This window comes from Cimex lectularius, unplaced genomic scaffold (genome assembly GCF_000648675.2).
Source record: "Cimex lectularius strain Harlan isolate CLEC.00 unplaced genomic scaffold, Clec_2.1 scaffold62, whole genome shotgun sequence".
NCBI lineage: Eukaryota > Metazoa > Arthropoda > Insecta > Hemiptera > Cimicidae > Cimex > Cimex lectularius.
In genome coordinates this window covers 454,588-475,158 of record NW_019392785.1, presented here as the reverse complement: position 1 = coordinate 475,158, position 20,571 = coordinate 454,588, and the positions used below count along the sequence as shown (strand labels likewise).

At 37.5% G+C, this 20,571-nt stretch overlaps 1 protein-coding gene across 1 annotated transcript in view; it reads right to left on the bottom strand.

Moving 5' to 3' along the window:
• Nucleotides 1–20,571, bottom strand: part of LOC106666348 — a 461,223-nt gene that overhangs the window by 361,839 nt on the left and 78,813 nt on the right. Inside the window, exon 3 of the mRNA XM_014393475.2 lies at nt 6,398–6,435. The gene's annotated coding sequence lies outside the window, so the exon portion shown is untranslated. The remainder of the gene's footprint in view (nt 1–6,397; nt 6,436–20,571) is intronic.

Sequence of the window (20,571 nt, the reverse complement as noted above, 5' to 3'; positions counted from 1 at the left end):
TTAAAATAACAAACAAGAACTGCGAGGAACATGAAAGTTATGACAAACCTTCATCAAATTACACATAAGCCAGATGCTGTTTATTTTCTAATCTGGACAAAAATATTTTACAATTTCCTTCAAGTTCAAACTCGTACTGATGGGGGAAAATAACCTATAGCTACAAGAATGTACAGAACAAAAGCTCAAAATCATAACATTCAGAGCACATCGACATGAACACTATCATCCAAAGCCCAACTCAATGCGACTGAGAGATTGTATAATCAATTCAATCTGAACAGTAAATACAACAATAATGATAGAATGTCAAGTAACCATCAGAGCACTGCGTTCAAAGTTGGTTGCAAGACCAAATAAAAAAGTTGGCTGTGCAGATCTGTGTTGGGTCTCAGGAAATACAGAGTTGATGGAAAAGAAGGGCCGGATGTCCCACACCACAAACCAAAAGAATCTTTCTCCTGGAAAAAAAATCATACTATCAGAAAACTTCCAATCTCTCAAATTATATGACAATGATGAAACAATCCTCTCACCGAACCTGAGCAATCCGAAAACCTCTTATCGAGTTCACTAATTTCGTGGTCCGCTTGACCAATTAATACATTACAATTAATTAAGGTTTTTTAGTTGAGATGAAAAAAAGTTAATGGCCGAGCGAGATTCGAACCCACGATCTTCGCCTAGAAACGCCGCTGCTCTACCACTTGAGCTATCGTAACCGCGATCCACTCGGACATCAACTTCCTATCTCAACCCCACCTCTTAGCGAGATTTGACATTCCGCAGAAAGAATCAGAAAAAGACTTAACTTTAATCTGTTCCTGGAGAAAACACTACGTTCAACAGTCATCTCAGAAACATCGGCATTAACCAACAAAAAACAATAAAAGAGGAGGAGGAAACCCCGGTGTACGGTGCTACAGTACTCCGCAGGAGACAATGTTTTGGGCAAAAAGCTCCTATCTATAACCATCAGGTCAATCGTATGTCCGTTTCTTCGCTGTCGGTTTTACGGTCCATTCCAGGCCCTCCCCGGGTGGATGTTGTTGATAGGGTCGCCTATGGCCTCTCTCCTGATGTGTGGCCGCACGGTATCATCAGCGACGAAGGGCTATTAAGGACAGGGTAAGGATCAACTTGGGGAGATTTTCTATCCCCAATGACCTAAGCATCTTGATTGTACAGCCCCTAGCCTCACGACGACAGCATCCACGTAAAATAGGGTGCATGGTTGCCGCCATGAGGATTTCTTGCAATACACTTCACCGATCTAGGCCGCCACCCAACCCGTAAGCCTCAGCAACGTCCAAGACAGTCTCTGAATTCTCGACCGTGGTCACAGGACATCCGGCCTAAGCTTGGTTCCGTCTAGTAGAGTTATAGACGTTTCGGCCTGAACCTGATATCCCGAACCACGGAGGCAGATGATAAGGTCTTGTCTTTTGTTGATTTTCCGGGAAAGAGCGATTCGGGCCAGCAACACATTTCCTACGCTGTTCCTTGGCCCATTTCCTCCAACAATCAATAAAGAAGAGGAAACCCCACCACACCTTCTGCCAGCGTGTGGTGCTGCACTACTCTGCAGGAGAAAATGTTTTGTGCCAAAGAATATAACTAGGAATAAACAAGCTCTTAAAGGCCGAGGCATAACATAACCCCTATAATCTTCATCAATCGTCCAATCAAATCGTTAGTTAGTCGTTTAAGTACTCTGGGAATGAAATTCTTCATCCTATAGGTTGGGGTGATCAAAGTAGCAGAACGAGGGTCGTTTCTTCTACGGATATTGCATTTTTTCGAATAGAAAAAAAATTTAATTTCCCTTCGAAACGACCAATAAAATCCTTTCCTGATAGATCACGCTATAACCAGATTTGGCCTGTAGGCAAGGTGTAATTATAACGACAGTAAAATTGTATACCAGCTTCGAGAAAAACTATCTCAATCTCTAAATCACATCTTGAATAATGAATCTTATCAATCGAGAGGGTTTTTTTCCGTAGAAGAAATATTTGTGCACAGGACGTCGAGTAATAGTCGGCCTCAGAATTAACCATCACTAAACTGGTGGTGAAAAAGCAGTCGAGATTATAATTGCGATCAATCAAAGCCAGCATAAGTGAATATATTACTAAAATATAAATTACAAAACATTATTTTCTTCATCTACTGATAAACCGAATCAGGAAATCAGTAAAGTATACAATTTCAAGAACTATTCAGTGAGTGCCTGATTAACCTTCATGAAAACAAGGAATATATTCGAGAATAATTGGCCCAACAGATTATTATTCATAAATTAATCGCCTGTGTGGTTTCTCACCACTTTGAACCTATAATAAAACGGCCATACCGCTTTGCTTTCAAAACATTTCAAAAATTGAAAATCTTTATTCAAAAATATTTACTGCAGTTTACACATACATAGCAGTGCCAGTTTATATTATAACAAATGTAAGAAAAACCCTAAGCTGTAGGAGTGGTATAAACTAATGACCTCTTCACTCTCTTATGCCTGTACACAAAGTCCTAGTTATAGGCACCATTAGTCAAACTAATTGTTTAATGCATAACACACACCGTTCAAATAAATTCTTGGTGAGGCGTTTTATGTGGTGTACAACGTAATCCATGTCTGTGTTAATGTGCACGTCTAGAATGCGGGTGTAGTGTGGAGATGATGACCAACCGTAAAACCTTAATTTTGGCTTCAAACAGCCTGGGGCAGTTTCAGGCTATTTTGAACAACACGGTGTGTTTTGAACCTAAGGTCAGACAGCCAAAGGGTTTTTAGGGTTCTAAAACCATTGGGGCAAAATGTCAAAAACATAAACATAACAGTCCCAACAGAAAGGGGTTCTGACTAATGAACAATGAGCCAAACTGAACACATATATGCCCAGAGCCTATAATTGGGATAACAAGTCCATATCAGAATGAGTCAACACAAAGACGAACTGCAGGGGTACCAGACACGGTAAACTCATGGGTTAAAGCAACCTCATGAAAACTCAAACACATTGGGATCGTTACACAGGGAAATTCTGGGTAGTGATAGAGCTTCCGGTCAGAGAAAACAGCTACACAACATAGCTATAATCAATCTCATTTGTAGGTTATGGAATGAAGGTGAGGAACTGTCGCCCTATATCTTCGAATGCTCAATAGAGACATAACCTAGGGTCGTTTTTGTAGTTCTGTCCTAAGTTGTCTACTGAGTAATAATAAATTTAAAAATAAATACTGTTAAACCGTTAAATTTTCTTCGCTAGATTTGTAATTTTATAGGAGAAATGTTCGCTGCGCCGAGACAATAATTGGTAGCTAATTAACTTAGAACAAGGTTAATTGGAGCTAAATAAATGGCAACATGTATATACCAGCCACATATTTTATGTTATTTATAACTTCTCGCATTCGCCATGAAGAGATGTGTTTCTAAAAGAAGGATATAACTAATACTAAAACTACTATAACTAATAATAAAAATAATACTTCACCTATCATACATTCTAAATCTACAAATAAAATAGCAACAAGGAATAAACCAATATATTATTTATGAATGATGGAAATATTACTTAAAAAAGGTAAGGATGGTATAATGACAAGGCTGTTTATTGTCTTACGTCAAGAGCACTGTCAATAAATGACCCTCGTAGAATCTGTAGTAGGAGTGAGGTAATGCAGAATACCATTTCCTATCGATTTTGTTTGTACTGTATAAAAACATTTATTTATAACATTAAATGTCTTGAAATGTTTAGGTCTTTTATTACTGATTTTAGGGATATATAAAAGCTCACAACTGTTGGCATTCCGGTGTCAGACAGATTTATCAGTTCAGCCACCGAGGTTGAGCACCTCGACAGCTAGGACAACTATCTTCCATTCAAACTCTCACTTTCTTTTAATCACATTTTTTCTTATTTACAAACTAATACCTTACTCAGTGAATATTCCTCAAACGCCCTGTACACGTATTAATAACCTAATTGAGGGTAGGTAGTAGGTAGGGTGCTTTCCCTATTCCGCCATCGGTCTACCCACACTACAAATTCACGCTAATAAGTACATTCATTCTCAACATTCCCTATGGGTCCCAAACCTATCAATACTATGTACAATAAAACAACCCTGTTTCCTCCTAGGATAAGAATCAATCATCATATCAAGAGGGGCTCACAGGACTCAAGGAATCACAATCTACAATTAGGTGAGGCACATCGAGCTACCTTAACAGAAATTCACGCTAATAAATAAATTCACTCTCATACACAAAAAAAGAACGCAAAACAAGATAGACCCTATAAATTATTCAATAAAACAGTCCGGATTCCTTCAAAAATATGACAAACAACAAAACATCCTTTGGATTTTTACACAAAAGGTACAATAATGCAAAGTACATTTTCACCGTATTTTCCATGTATTTAAACATTTCTAATGTATGAATTACATTAAATGCTTGATTATAAATCGAACTAAATTATTGGATTAAAAATTATTGCCTCATTATAACTACGAATATGGAGTTTTTGATATACACATCTTATGTTGGAACAATAAGAGACTGAAGGGACATGAAACAAGACAACCTAAACGATTTTATTTGTATTTACGTTTTCATGTAAAATTCATCAGTGTTTCTAAGCCTATAAGCAACAGTTGGAGAAAGATGCAGTAACAATCTATCATCGTTGACAAAGCTGTCATTTTTCTCGTGGTTCAGTACCCCTTTCGTCCAGTTTTCTGTTATTCAGCAAGACGGATACCAAATTCTAGCCTCCGGTCGTATATTAATCCTATAAACCTGTGTTTATGCAAATATAATAATCGCCCAATCACGAACGCCAAGGTCTAAAGGGGGCTCAACGCTGCCTCTGCAACCGTTTTTCGATGCAGTAGGAATATTTAGTGGGCCGAATCGCTCAAAATTCCGTCGAAATTCGACTCGGTAGTTGAGCTCCTTCTTGTACGAGCCCACAAAAAATTTGAATTACAAAATAAACCAAACCGCTACTGATTTTACGCCCTATGACGCCGCGGCAAAAACCCGGCTCGGAAAACATAATAAAACTAGTTATATATCGAAATATATGTTAAATACGTAATTAAACGATAAAAAATAGCACTGAAGCATTTTTTGCGAAGCTGTGGTCAAACCAAATTCAAGACGTTACTCAGGTCGGAGGATTTTCAACAAAACTATGGTCAAATACCAATAACTATACCTTAAGGAACATCGACTACTCTGGGATGGTGTGAATATAATTTATTAGCGTGAATGGAGGGGCTTATCCCCAATTAACCGCTTGGGCTCCTTCTTGGTCCCTCTTCTTTCGCCCAATATTGAGCTCTACCAGGATCGTGTTCTTTCTTTATTGTTTTAATCTTATTCGTTAGTCATAACGGTCCGACCTTCCCATCCGAGGCGTTTGCCTCGGTTATCCCCAATGAACCCGAGCAATATCGAGTACTCTGGGGTAATCTGAACGAAGTCTGGTGTGTGAATGTAATTTATTGGCGTGAGTGGAGGAGGATATCTCCAATTACCCCGAGGAATATCGAGTGCTCTGGAGTGGTGTGAATGGTAATCAGATTTCATGTTTTTTATCTTGCTACTGTGTATTTTCTTTTGTTGTTTACGCTATTTTCTCCTGAACGGACCAACCCTTGATCTTCACATAGGCTAGCAGTAGAATAAAGAAAAGAGAGAGTTGGTTACCGTTATATCATAAAACATTCTAATTATTTATTAATTAGCTAAACTAGTTTTCAATATAATGTAGAGGCTGAGATGAAAAATTAGTGTCACAAGGGCGACTCGTACCCACGACCCTGGATCAGTACGCCGACGCTTCTACCTCTTGAGCTGCGTGACTTCAGTCCCCAAGGCACCAACTCCTCATCTCAACCGACTATTATTTCAATTTTCCCTTTGCATTTCTATCACCTCAGAAGATCCCCAGTTTACTGAGAAAAATCTCTTCTTAATCTTCTACCCCTGGCCGGGGGTATACTAAAGTTGAACTGGACTTGATATTTTGATCATATCTTTTGTTGGAATCATGGGTATCTTATCATTTAGGAGGAATTTTTCGTTTCAGTTGAAATATTAAGACCTATTGGGAATAATTCCTATTTTGTGAAACATCTAATATAGTTATTTATAAGAATGACATTTCCCGGTCCAAAGCCTAGAGATCTTTCATTATTCTATAGAATTTGGCATTTTAACCATAGTATTTTTTTGCGAGGCGTGAACTGGCCGAAACTATACTCGAAACATGAAAGATAAACTCGTCTAGGCGTTGTCCAGCGTCGGACGCACAATGGGAAAAATGTCAAGCAAGTACAGCGATAAGAGGCCGTTATCAGGCCAAAAGCTTACCTTATCCGACGATTTCGAGCCTCTGGATGTTAGTTAGCCTGTAACAAATATTATTTAAATTAGATGTTGTAATAACAATAGATAAAAATTTATAAAAACAACCTTTCCACAAGGGGTCGTATACTTTAATTCATCATGAACTAAGAAGTTGAACAGTAAAAACTCAACAGAAACATGACAGCAGTTTGATTAAAAACGATCATATCTGCCCTACACATTACAATACAATGTCTGCGAGAGAAGGCGGACCAGAAGTCGCCTACACAGATAATTCAGATTTTAACGAAATATTCTAACTGCAGACGTTAAACAAATTACAATTGTATGGTATTTTATCACTTGAGTAATTATTACTTGGCAAAGGAAGAATGAAATAACGGCCATGATAGGCATTAGTGTCATTATTTTCAATCATGTTTCAATCGGTCATAAGTGATCAATTTTTATCAAATTTCAGTATTGGAATCAAAACTACTTATGTTCAGCTCGCACAAATATAGCACTGAGAATAAAATATTAACTTGAAAACCAAAATGATAGCGCGCGAAACGAGTTGCTTAACATGAAACTTTCACCTTATTTCTACAAGCTTAAGTACAAATTTATTCCGTTCGGCACTATTACGTAGGTCATAGATTTCAAAAAAGAACTGGAAAAAGATTTTTTAAGTAGCTAGTGCATTCCACCAGTGTTTGAAGCAGCAAAGAATTTAACCCTCCTAGTGTGGGACTCGCGACCTAATCAAAAGAATTAACTCATTTACTTTTGATTTTGATTTTCGTCGTAACCAGTTAGTTCGATGTATGATCAGTAATAAAAAAATCAATTTTTAAAAAATCATTCCATTTTATTCGGGTTTGTTACTATTTGTAGGGAGAGGACGTCACAGGTGTGACTAGGTTACCACGCGTTCTTCCCAATCTTATAGCTAAGGTAATTGTTTGGTTAGAGATTAAGATTGCATATGTATAAATTATTAAGAATCACCAATTCCTGTTTTTCTTGTAATGTCAATTTATATGTGTTTGTGTTGTGTCTGTGTTGACTTTATGTTCATTTACTAGAATGAAAGTAATTTATTAGCATGAAAGGAAGGGGTAACTTAACCCTGCCCGGAGGAATATCGAGAACTCTGGGTTGAGTGTGTGACGTCTGAGAGTAAAGTAAGTTATTAGCGAGAGTGGAGGGGTTCAACCCCCCCCACCGAGGAATATCGAGTACTCTGGGGGAGTGGATGTGACCAGACTTCTATGTTTCTATCGAGTGTTGTGTTAATTTATTGTAATGAATGTGATTTATTAGCGTGAAAGGAAGGGGTTGCTTATAACCCCGCCCCGAGGAATATCGAGTACTATGTGGTGAGTGTATGTCGTCTGGAGAGTAAAACTAAGTTATCAACGAGATCGGAGTGGGTTCAACCCCGCCCCTAGGATTATCGAGTACTCTGGAAGGGTGAATGTGACCAGACATCCATGTTTGTGATGATGTATATACATGTATTGTATGCTTTCTTTCTATTCTGTATTTGACAACCTGGGTACAAACGAGGGGCTAGCATTCTAGGATATCAACGTAGTATATATTTGAAAACAGAGAGTCAGTGATCAGATCGAGACGCTCAAATGGCTGCAGTTTAAAACAAAAGAAGAGAAAAAGAAGGAAAACACGCAGAGGGTAGTACCGTCGACAATATGAAAGTTATAGAAATTAAAAGAAATCTAGGGAGACGTTTGTTGAAAGATGTGATACAGAATCGATAATACATGTAACTTAAAAACATATCTCAATAAATTAAGTATTTTTATGGAGAAATTCTGTGATACTGGGATTGAACTACTTTTTAAAAATTAGCGCCAAACACATGTATATATTGATTTATCGCTTACTAAATACCAAAGAATAAAACAAAGAAAATACAAATGAACAACAAGCAACAAGCGATTGTTCCAAATAGTGCTATTTATAATGGATTCCGTAACTATTGTAAATGAGAATGAAGAATGATCGAGTTGATAAATACAACATGAAGGTTACCTCCTTTACAAAATTCCATCTAGTCACAGTTCGATTTACTATCAATAATTAATAATCAGATTTATTATTTTGACTATTTATTTATTAAGTTATTTATTTGTTAAATAGTAAAAACTTAATATTGCATAAAGTAAGAACATAAGACTCATGTGAGCTTAGCGGACGTCAAAAACTACATGAAGAACCTTTGTTGGAAAGACTGGCAGAACCGCTGGGGAGAATGACCGACAGACTAAAAGAGATAAAATCAGTCAAACCGTGGGCCATGGAGAGTATGAACAAAACAGAGAGAATAGTTTGGGCTCGACTAAGAATATGCCACACCAGACTGGCGCATGGTCATCTCTTGGCGAAGAAAATACCACGGATATGCCACCTGTGCGCCGCACAAATAACTGTTAGACATATACTAACCGAACGCGAACTATATTGGCGCCGCAGAGAACAAAATGTGGCCTCTCCTCGAGTCTGAAAGAGGTTTTACAACACAGCAATGATGGCAGCAAAAAATTGACGGAATATCTTAAGCAAACAGATGCATATGGTCGCCTCTGATGTTTTTTCAAGCCTGGTTTTTCCCTTTCTGCAGTAAGTGTTTTTATTGGCACGAATGTGTGTGTGTATGGGTGGGTAGTGGACGGAATATCGAGTACCCCACGGACCCACTGAACTAGGTTAGTTTTCTCTTTGCGGGTTTTGTGTACAATGAATGTATTTATTGCGCGAAAGTCAGTGCGAATGGATGGGTAGTGCAGGAATATCGAGAACTCCACAGAACCACCGACTTAGGTTAGTATTAGACTAGGTGTTTCTTGTAGAGTGAATGGGCGGAGGCACTGTCGTAATATTAAATGCGCCAGTGGCTCCGCATTCTTAGCTGTACATATAGAATGAGTGGTTACCGCTTGAATGAATGTATTTATTAGTGTGATACTAGTGTATGCGTGGGTGGAATATCAAGTACACCATAAGCCCACCAATCTAGGTTAGTATTTTAGACTCATTGTGCAAACGTAAATTTTAATTGTACAAGTATGAATGTATTTATTAGCGTGAATGAGGGCAGGTTTTAAGCGGAATATCGAGTACTCTGAAACCCGCACATTAGGCTAGGTAATGACTGAATGTTTGTGTATGAGAGAGTTTTAGATCCTTTTCACCATGAGTGGAGGGGCTAAAAATGTAAAAATAATGTCCCAGAAACGTTACCAGAAAGATCGCCATACTTCCTACAGGACAGCTATCTTATATTTGTAAAAAGAGAAAAATAAATAAATAAAAAATGAATAAAATAAATGAAATAAATGAATAATAAATAAAAAGTTCATAACAAACATTGTTTTATTGTGAGTACGTAGAGCACTGAGGAAGGCGTAATAAAAAGCCGAAAACTTGGCAAAAAAAGATACTGCTTCATTTTGGATCACATCCCTGATCCCAATCATCAATTGTTAATCATCGCTGGTCGATAATTCAACCATGTAAGTTAGACGAAATTTAACTATGTTTATGAATATTATGCCAATAGTAGACAGAGACATAATCAAAAAAATATTGCTAATTTATCGGTTTCAGTTCCATTCTGTACTAACTACTTTTTTCTTTTTTGAATTAGTAATGGAACTGAAAGCCGGAAGAAGGTGGGTTCGAATTCCATCCGTGTATTTTTATCTCAAATATCGTGTTCAAGTATACATTCGTTTAATTCCTCGTTTTTCTAATTGAAATTTATAATTAGTAAAAACAGAAAAAATTGAACAGTTCGTTATTACTTTCCTATAACAATCCTGTAATTCAGATAAACAAACCTTAACACTGGCACTGGCCGAGTCTACCAAAATCGAAAACCCCGCCAAACTTACTGCATGGAATTAAGGGCAAGGTAATTTTTATAACGCGAGTGGTGAGCGTGAAAAACAGGTGATTCATTTCACTAAGTGACCGGTTCGGATCCGATCATTAAGAAGGGCGGTCTTTCCTATTTAACGCCTTCTCGTGTTAACAGATCTAGAGAAGAGGTCGCTCTTTCTGAGAAGCGGATTCGGATTCCCCTTGAACAGAAGGGCCGGATTCGAATCCCACAATTAAATATTTTCGCTGGAATTGACCGTTTGACATAGAGCCGCAGGTTGCACATACGAGACAACGGACGTTCTACCTGCAACCTAGGATCTTATTGTATGACTTGTTTCTTAAGCTCAAAAAAATATATACGCATTTATTGACCGAATCTGTTAGCCTTTTTTCTTTTAGAAACACCATTAATTAAGTTTTATTGAAGTCCTTGTAATTCTAAAATATCACTTTTGACAAAAGTACTGCTACCTTGATCGTACCTACTCGTCCTCATCACCTATTTTTACGCATATAAAATATTTTCTAAATTTGCTGCACTCAGAAATCATAACGGGAATAATGGAACGATACGAGGTAACATGAACGAAATAATTCAACGTCAATACTTGAATAAAGCAATACTTAATTTTTGCAGAAAAAAAATCTGTAAATCAGTTTTCCCTGAATGTGAATGTAAATTTTTAAAGAGCCATTTCTTAACAAAGGGTTATCGACAATCAACATAATATTAAAGCGTGATTGAAGTAACTTGCGACATCTTGATGAAACCAATAAGTTCAGAGAGAGCGGATATGCCGAGTATGCAATATGCATATGGAATATTAATGAAATTAGACTGGAGAGAGTTCACGATTTTCCTTCGGGAAACTCTTGATTTGTGGCCGGGTCGGTTTTGAGTCGATTTAGTTCGTAAGGGCGATATGAGAACGATATGAGAAATGGGTCGCCACGTTTCGCGACAGCTGCCCCTAACAATGTTGATATGTTCCGTCACACTCCATTACAGTTCTCTGTTTACTAGATATTGTTTAATAAATGTCCACGGGAATGTTTTTTCGTGTAAACTTTAAAACTTTAGTGTACCAAAATAGCGAGCAACTTTTTATCGTAGGCGCGTTTATGTCGTGACCTCTTCACGTGGTATTAGTAGACACACGTGTCATCTACCACGTGAGATACCGGGTAGGATAACGGAGGCGTTGTTGTTGAGGTACGCGACCCGTTTGTGACCCAGGTTTCGTACGTTTGTTACGAAGTTTATCAAAAATTCACTTTACGACGCAAAACGCAATTAACAAAACAAAAACAGAAGGAGTGCAGTTTTACTGGGTTTCGACAGTAGCAACTAGTAAGGTGGGACGATGTTCGTCCAAAATGACTTCGCTCTGCAATACAATTGAATTTTAACTAGACATCGAAATAATTCAGCTTTAAACGGAAAGCATAAAGCTGATTAGCAGTTGTTTTTACATGAACTATTGATGGTAATACCTGGGTCTAGAAGTGAAAAGGTTTGTGCATAGGTCATATCAAAATCCTACAAGGACACCTAATGTGGGTAGGTGCCCGTAGAGCAAATAATTAACGGCTGCAAAGAACTAAGTTCGTAAAGGCCTTAGAACGGCATCTCGAATGACCTATCAGCGGGGCACGGCAGCGGGCGCACAGTTCGCTGATCCATCTCAGGAACACAAATATTATTAATTGCATACAGATCTTTGTACTTTCGTGTATGTGACATGGTTCATTTATTGGAGTGAATGTATTTATTTGCGGGAATTGGTGTTTATCCCCACTTTCCCCGAGAAATATCGAGTACTCTGGGGTAGCGAGAAAGAAAGAATGTAATTAGTGTAAATGGAGAGGTTTATCCCCGATTATCCCGATTAATATCGAGTACTCTGAGATAATGTGAACGAAGTCTGATGTGTGATGTAATTTATTAGTGTGAATGTAAGTCTTATCTCCAATTACCATGAGGAATATCGAGTACTCTGAGTTAGAGTGAATGTTACCAGACTGTTATATTTAATTTATTAAGTTTCTGTGTACTTGCTATTTATGTTATTTTAACCTCAATTGACGAGGCTGAGGTACATAGAAGCTAGCATTAGTATTACGAAAAGAGAGTAGGTTACCGTTATACCATATCTTCTATTTACATTATCTACATAAATAAAACAGTTCATAACTAACCAACAGGCAACGCACAGACTAAACCACTGGATCTAAAGAGCTGAAATTTTGACAGTGTATTCCTATAATGAAATTGATAGCCACTGAGAAAAGATTTTTTGAAATTCCATTCCTAATGGGATCATATGGACAACTTTTTACCATGTACAGAATCGAAGAATAGAAGAATTTGAGCATCGAGACATTATATTAAGCCATACTAGCACTCTGCATTGCATTATTAAGGAACATTAAAACACGGACCTTCGTGAACGAAGTCAAACTAGCCACCACATTTTTACATAGTACTGCGACATAAAAGGGATTTTTTGCTCAACTCCCAGAAGGAAGATTCAAAAACAGAAATAATAATGATAAAGCAAGAAGTGAGAAAGTCAGCGAGAAAAACACAACAGGTGATAAAGAGAACATTTATTTGAAACTTAAAATAATTTTTGGAAACTTCCACGCATCGGAAGATGAAAACTGCAAAGTTAGCAAAAAAAAGTTAGACTTTAATGATGAAATATTGAATTAAATTTACACTTATGCTATTTTGTAGTTTATATTCTGTAACAAAACACCCGGCTTCCGGTTGCCCTGTACAATACACCCTGTACATCTGGTCATTTAACATAAATTTTGCTGCTAATACAATCATACCATAAATAAAGATTTTTCGCAGTAAACCAGGGTACGGAGACTTCTGGGATGGAGGAAGAGCTTTCAGGTGTGCCACAAGGTACTCACTCCGCTGTGTGGTTAGAGACGTAGTAAGGACCTTTGATGATTTTTCTGATGTCTTTTGACTGGAAGGTTTGGATGCGCTGGATGTTAATGGCTTGGCAGAACTTCACCGTTATCCAAGTAAACCAGTGATCGGAAAGTTCTGAGATGGAAGAAGTGCTTGCGGGTGTGCCACAAGGGTCAATACTCGCTCCATTGTTGTACACATTTTTACTTCTGATATGTCCACAAATGAGAATGCACTTTCCATAATAGCGAGTCATACCTGTTCTACACGAGCTTCACTTATGTCACAAAACCATATATCAGCAATTGAAAAATGGAGCAATCTATGGAAAATAAAGTTTAACCCCTCAAAGTCACAATATATCACCCTCCACCTTGAGACTTGTCCTAGCATATACTTATAGAGTGTACCTGTTCCTCAAACCGACCAAGTTAACTATTTAGGTCTTACATTTGTTAGAAGACGAACTTGGAATCCACATACACGATTAAAACACATACACAACAAACGATTTAAAATGCTTTATCACCTACTCAACCGGCAATCAAAATTACTCATCACATGCCAACAGTTTTTTCATCCATCAAAACATACTACAGACGTTTTCAGAGTAAATTAAAAAATCACGTGAACACACAAATACGCTCCATTACTACGGAAACGTGTGAAAAGAATATGGATGAGATCTCATAAATGATTAATATCATTTTATTAATCCAGAGCGGCTGCCAATAGGTAATTAAGGCCAACCAGCCTACAATAATAGGCTCTATAACGCCCGCATTGCCACAAACATAAATTATCCAATCTGCTGGTTGTATATAATGTACAGTTGATGTACAAATAAAGTTTTAAAAAAATTGTGATGTTCGTATCGGAGGTGATGGGATTATCAGTCAATGGTTGTTGGAAAGAAAACGACTTCGAATCTTTGCCGACGTTTCGATTAAATTTAAATCTATCTATGGTATGGTATGGTCTACTGCACAGACTTATAGGACGACAGTCTAAACTATCGACAAAAAACAAACTTACAATTTACAAAACACTACTACAACCGATTTGGACGTACGGAATAGAACTGTGGGGAACCGCTAAACCTTCCAATAACCAACGTCTCCATTCCTTTCAATCTAAAGTCCTCAGATCCATTGTAAATGCTCCTTATTATGTCTCAAATGCTACCCTCCACAACGACCTTCAAATTCCTTATATCCAAAAATTTATTCCCCAAAAATTTACCAAGTTTCACAAAAAAACTCTCCCACCATCCAAATCGTACTTGCCCAAGCCCTGTCCGTTAGAACCCATCCCTACAACCCCATAAGGCGTCTTAAGAAGAAATGGCCCCGCGACCTCCTTTCCGAGTAAACTGTAAAAAAAACATAAACAAAGTGAAGAGGGAGGATAACATTGATTATTTTCTCCCCTCAATGTAAATANTGAGTAATCCTGTAAACGTAAACAGAATATTTTATATAGATTTTTTTTAATGAAAACTTAAAATCCTGCATTATTTTCCGGACAACCCGATAATATAAAAAATAAAATCTTTATCAAGGCATCCGGAACATATACAGTATATTATTACACTATTATTTACTAATACAGAATTACATATATATTACATACAAGAAGGCAAAAAAACTTAACTTACCGCTTGATCCCTAAGTGTTCTCTTTTTTATTTATGTTTTATTTATTTATCAATCTACTTCACTGGTTGCTACCATGAGGGGAACTACGTCGTCGGGAGCAAGTTGAACCTCCGTCTGCGTCACCCTCTCATAGTGTCAACACCTCATACTTGAAAAATTACCCTTATCTTATGTTTACAATTAACTTGTTTCTATATGTAAGTGTATCTTTAACGTTGTTGTTTTATGAGGCTGTGGTAGCAATCATTTATGAAATGGGAATCTTGTTTGTAATTGATAGCCCATGAGTCGCCTTTTATAAAAATGGTCTCTAGGAAATTGCGTTTCTTGTTTTTTTTTTCTTTTTTCATGATTTTCATTCTATCAAAGTTTATTTTATGTCCCAAAGTTAAGGCGTGTTGAGACAGGTCGGTGTCATTTATTTTCCTATTTTTTAAAGCGTATTTGTGTTGATAAATTTTCCTGTATACGTATTGTCCTGTCTCTCCGTAATAAACACCTTCGCAATTATCACAGGTACTCTACGCCCGATTGGGAGGTGTTTGTTAGTAGATCTTTTAGATTAGAATAGCCTGATTTTAGTAAACGTTTATGCCTAAAGGCCACTTTTGTGTGGTTGAACTTACTGTTTACAAGTTTTTTAATCTTATCTGACAGTCCTTTTATATAAGGGAGTGTGACATATTGTATGGGGGTGGTCATCTGTTCCTCTTGTAGCACTGTCTTGATTTTCTTTTTCTTTTATTCTCCATAGGTCTTTATTGTCTATAAGTGTATTTATAAATCTTTTTGGATATCCGTTGTCACCCAAGATTTCCTGTATTGTATGTTTACCCTTTCTAGTTACCCCCTAGGAGTTTAAATTAAATACCCTTCTAATTAGGCCGGATGTTACATTCACCTTTTGGTGCAATGGGTGGGCTGAATGGAAATTAATTAAACGATTTGAGGCAATAGATTTCGAGAACCAATTTGTTTCGATGGGAACCATCTTTGTTTTTGTGGACTTCTACAACTAGAAAAGGAATAGATCTATTACTTTCAATTTCAGAAGTGAATTTTAATCTAGGATGGAATCCATTAAATTCTTCTATGACCTCGCTGATTTTTCCTTCGGGTAACTTCGTTAGGATGTCATCAACATACAAGAACAAGAAGGGGACATGGTTGTGTATCTGTGTTGTGGATAGTAGGTTATAAGATATTTACCAATTTCCAATGTTTCGGCCTATATTCGACCTTCCTCTGGTGCAATTGTGTTGATATCAAAAGTAGACTCTACTCTAATATCTCATACAATAACTAATGATTGTCTCTGTTGTAATAAATATATCAACATTTTATCTTAGCTATGAGGAAGGTCAATCGTAACATCCATTTATTATTTTTGAACTTTTTGCATTTTTCCTTAGACATAACCGTGTTTGGTACAACTGGATAGTGAAAGGAAATGTCCTGTAATTATTTTTTGGATTTGAAATCCTGTGGATCGGAGGGGCATTGTGTCAGCGGCACGAACGCCGTGACATAGCCACGTTATCTACCGGCAGATAACATAGGGCTTCATAGAAAGAAAGTTTTATTAACAGTAATTGGTACGATAGCCTGTATTGCTATCCAGTCTCCCCTTGTCCTCAGCTTTCTCCCTTACGATACCGAAACCGGAAAAGAACAAAAACAATCCCACTGCCGCTTTAGATTTCCAGTGTCAATTTGCGAAACGAGATTGTTTATGTATATCGCAGTGCTTTTTCTACAATACGCACTTCGTTGGATCGGACTTTGAAAACACCGTGACCATTCATCTTTCACGCCTACTTCCAACTAAATTGCGGTAACAATAATTAACACATAAAATATGTATTCGACGGAAAATTAGAAATGAAAGGCAATGCGCGATCCACCTGAATGGTTTCTCTATAATACTACGATAACATTAGTAAACAAAACTCAAAAAGTGCTGCGTCACATACATGCATTATGACTTTCAATGTGAACAACAGTTGCTATCAAAAGAAAAGCCTCATCTCCAAATTAAAAGATTACTGGAAGACAATTTGGACCATTTACCGCTATCATTACGCAATGTTAATGGAAAATGTGCTTTTTTCGCATCGTATACGAAAGATTTGAATCGCACCATATGGGCATCTAGTTGCCTCACACTACAGACGTAAACCTAAACAATAACAAAATGATCATTTTCACGAGCTATTTCTCAATAAGGGAGAATACTGCCAAGTATCTCTGCAGGCTAAAAATAGAAAAAAAGGCGCTTTTTAAGGATCAAAACCGGTCAATCGGTTAAATGAATCAGCTCTTTTGCACGGTTCACCAAATTTGGCGGGTTCTTGAATTTCGGTGTACCAGCGCCAGGGTCAATCGTAAAGGTCTGAATTACAAGGTTCTTACATGAAAGAAATGATCAACTATTCAACCTTTTTCTATTATGGCCGGTAATAAACTTTCAAGTCAAAAAAAAAAAATTAAATGAAGGTTGAACATATCATTATCCCGTTCACATAACAATTAACACCCCCCCCCCAAATTTTTATTACTTTTTCCTTCTGAACGAGTGAATAAAACAAAAATCAAAATATATAAATAAATGAAAGTGCATATACAATAGAAATAAATATTTTCATTAAATATACAATAACGGTAAGCTTGAACAGTTGTATTTCTTGACTTTTCTTTTTTTGCTTGGATTAGATCCTATCTTTCCAATAAAAATCATAAGGTAAAGTTTAGAATTTGACGTTCCAAACACCGCTGTTCCCCAAGGATCTCACTTTGCTCAATTTTGTTTTTAATACAATTAATTAAGGTTTTAAGTTGAGATAAAAAAGCCAGTGTCACGAGCGGGATTCGAACCCACGACCTTCGGCTTGATACGCCGCTACTCTACCACGTGAGCTATCGTGACTTCGATTCACTCGGGCACTAACTTCCCATCTCAACCGCACCTTTGGAATTTTCCCTCCTTTTTGCCATTTTTCAAATGTCGTGTAATCTATTTGATTCTCGGCGACAAGTGAAATGGCCACGGAGAGCTTTAGTAAAGTATACTTCATTTTAATTCATTAAGTTCACTATTTTTCGTGGTTATACAATTAATTAAGGTATTAAGTATCAAGCCGAAGGTTGGGTTCGAATCCCGCTCGTGACACTGACTTTTTTATCTCAACTTAAAACCTTAATTAATTGTATGATATTAATTGGTCATGCGGACCAAGAAAGATAGTGAACTTTGTTTTTAATGTTCATCAACGAACAGACCACCTGTTTTAAAGATTACAATTGGCAGACGACAGTTTTCGCCGTTGAGGGGAAATGTGCGTTTTCAGGAGGATTTGAACAGGTTAACCCCTTGTGACAGAGGAATGAAAGTTATTTGAAAAATGTAAGATTTTTATGAGGAAACATCCTTATCACTCCTCCTACTCTTTACTGGAATCTCAATTGCGTGGGAGTGTCTGGGATTGGCGACTTGGGAGCAATTTTTGACTCTGCGTATTTTTTTCCGCATGTTAATTTAGTTCTAGCCTAGAGCAGAAGAATAGAAGCTAGGGGCTCTTCAAAAGGAATAAATCAGGTTTCCGGAATATTACTGTGTTAAAACCTCTACGTTTTGGGTTGGTGCAAAGCATACTCGAGTACGGTAGCTTGGTGGGGCATTCAATCTTAGTTTAATTTACTTGCAGGTGTTATAGGATATTTATTAAATACCTAATTTACAAGCTTACGAGTATGACGTATGGCTAAAACAGTATAAAATGTACACCAATCAGGATCGCTCTTTATTGACGGGGACGTGTTTCCTGTGGAAGGTGAAAAACGGACGGCCATTACTTCTCAATCAGATAAATCTCCTACTCACAGTCGTCGTAAACGACACACGTTTTACACCTGGTTTCATAGAACTAATTATCAGAAATCTGGTTGGATGACTTACATACCTACGTGCTTTAATGAAATCTGGGACGTGGATAATTTGGGTCTTCTTTTAATATATTCAAAAATGGAATACGTAAATGCATGTCCTCGGGATTATAATTAAGTTTATTGATTTTGTTGACATTGAAAACTGTTTGTATTTCTTAATTTTAAAATTGTAATATGACTGTACTGATTGGGGGGGGGGTCATCCCCCTCCCCTGTAATGTACCGAAACAAATAAATTAATACAAATAAATCAACGCTTTTTTAAACTCGCAGATCTTATTTGTAAGCTTTAATTTTTTTTTTTTTTTTCGGGTATAACCTATAAATTCATAAGAGCTAGAGTAATTAATGCCAATGCCGGCAAGTGGCACTGTGGTCCTTGAAACTGGGACGGATGAGAACACAGAAAGACGGTCTGGAGAGGTCAGAGGAGAAGCAGGATAGCGGAGAGCGTTGGGAGCAAAGGGGATGAGATTGGCTGGAGAGGTAAATGGGGTGAAGTCAGTCAATTTACTGTGTGGAGGTTAAGAAAAATCCAAAATTAAGAGGCGCTCGCTTAAGATTTGGTAAAGGAGGGGAGAGTTATTAGAGCTTCCGCTCTTTTTTCTTTTTTTTCAGTTCATCATTTGCTCGGTAAAGTTAGCTAACTCATTTGATCAGCTCGCGAGCCCCATCACTACTCTAGACGAGTATTCAGTCGAACCTACCCCTAAATAGCCATGGTTGGGGGGGGGGGAATTTGCCCTTCTATTTGCATCAGCCTATTTTCGCTTCTTTGGGCCGTCCTGTTCTCAGGATTGAAGTTCCTCAGTTAATTTCTTTTGCGGATTAATTCCCTCCACTTCCCGTCCAAAAATATACAAACGCTTTTGAAATGACCGGCATTTTTTTTCACGGATTGCACGTGTCTCGGAGGCATCGTGACAGCGGTTTCTCAAAATCTTCGCACGGTCCTCGTGGAGTGAAATAGAAAAACGGGATAAACCGGAGTGGGTAGAAAAAAATTCTTCGTGATTCCATGATTGCACTTTTACCGAGTGCCCTTGCCGTGTTGGGCAAATATGGGGATTGCACATTCTAATGTTTTAGGTATATCACGAGTGTTCTTTACACCATTCGTTGAACCACATTCACTCCAAACCCCCAACCTAACCAAATATTAAAAAACATATACTAGCTTTTACTCGCGATTCGACCACGCGGGATTCTGCATTAATATACCTTTCTAATGCGATGCAGAATGCTAGTATGGCTTTCTATTATAATAGGGGTATTCAGGATCTTTGTGTTAACCCTGTTAACTCTGTTAGGTCCTGTTAGATCGAGAAAAATGACGACGTAGACTTGTAAGAATCGGCTAGTTAACATTTAGACGTAGTATACTGCTGATGTCTCTTCTCATCTCGACACCGCTATACTGACCGATGTCACTGCCGTTCTACCCCAACTCCGATTTCGTTATAGCCAACCTCTTTAGGATCACCTACATTCCCTTGGTTCAAAGAATATCGAATCAAACTCGAAACGAAATCCCAAAATACAACCTTCACTCTCCATCGCATCAGTATAACTCCAACCTATTATAATCTCACCCCCTTCCTGCCAGTCATCCTTCACCTGCAGTATCTTATATCTAGACAAACTACTGATCTGGAATCCCAACAGGACCGAACTTCATCGACTATACCGATTATTTAAAAGTCTAGTAGTTAATAAAGTACTTATATAGGTTGTAGGTTATACATGTATTTA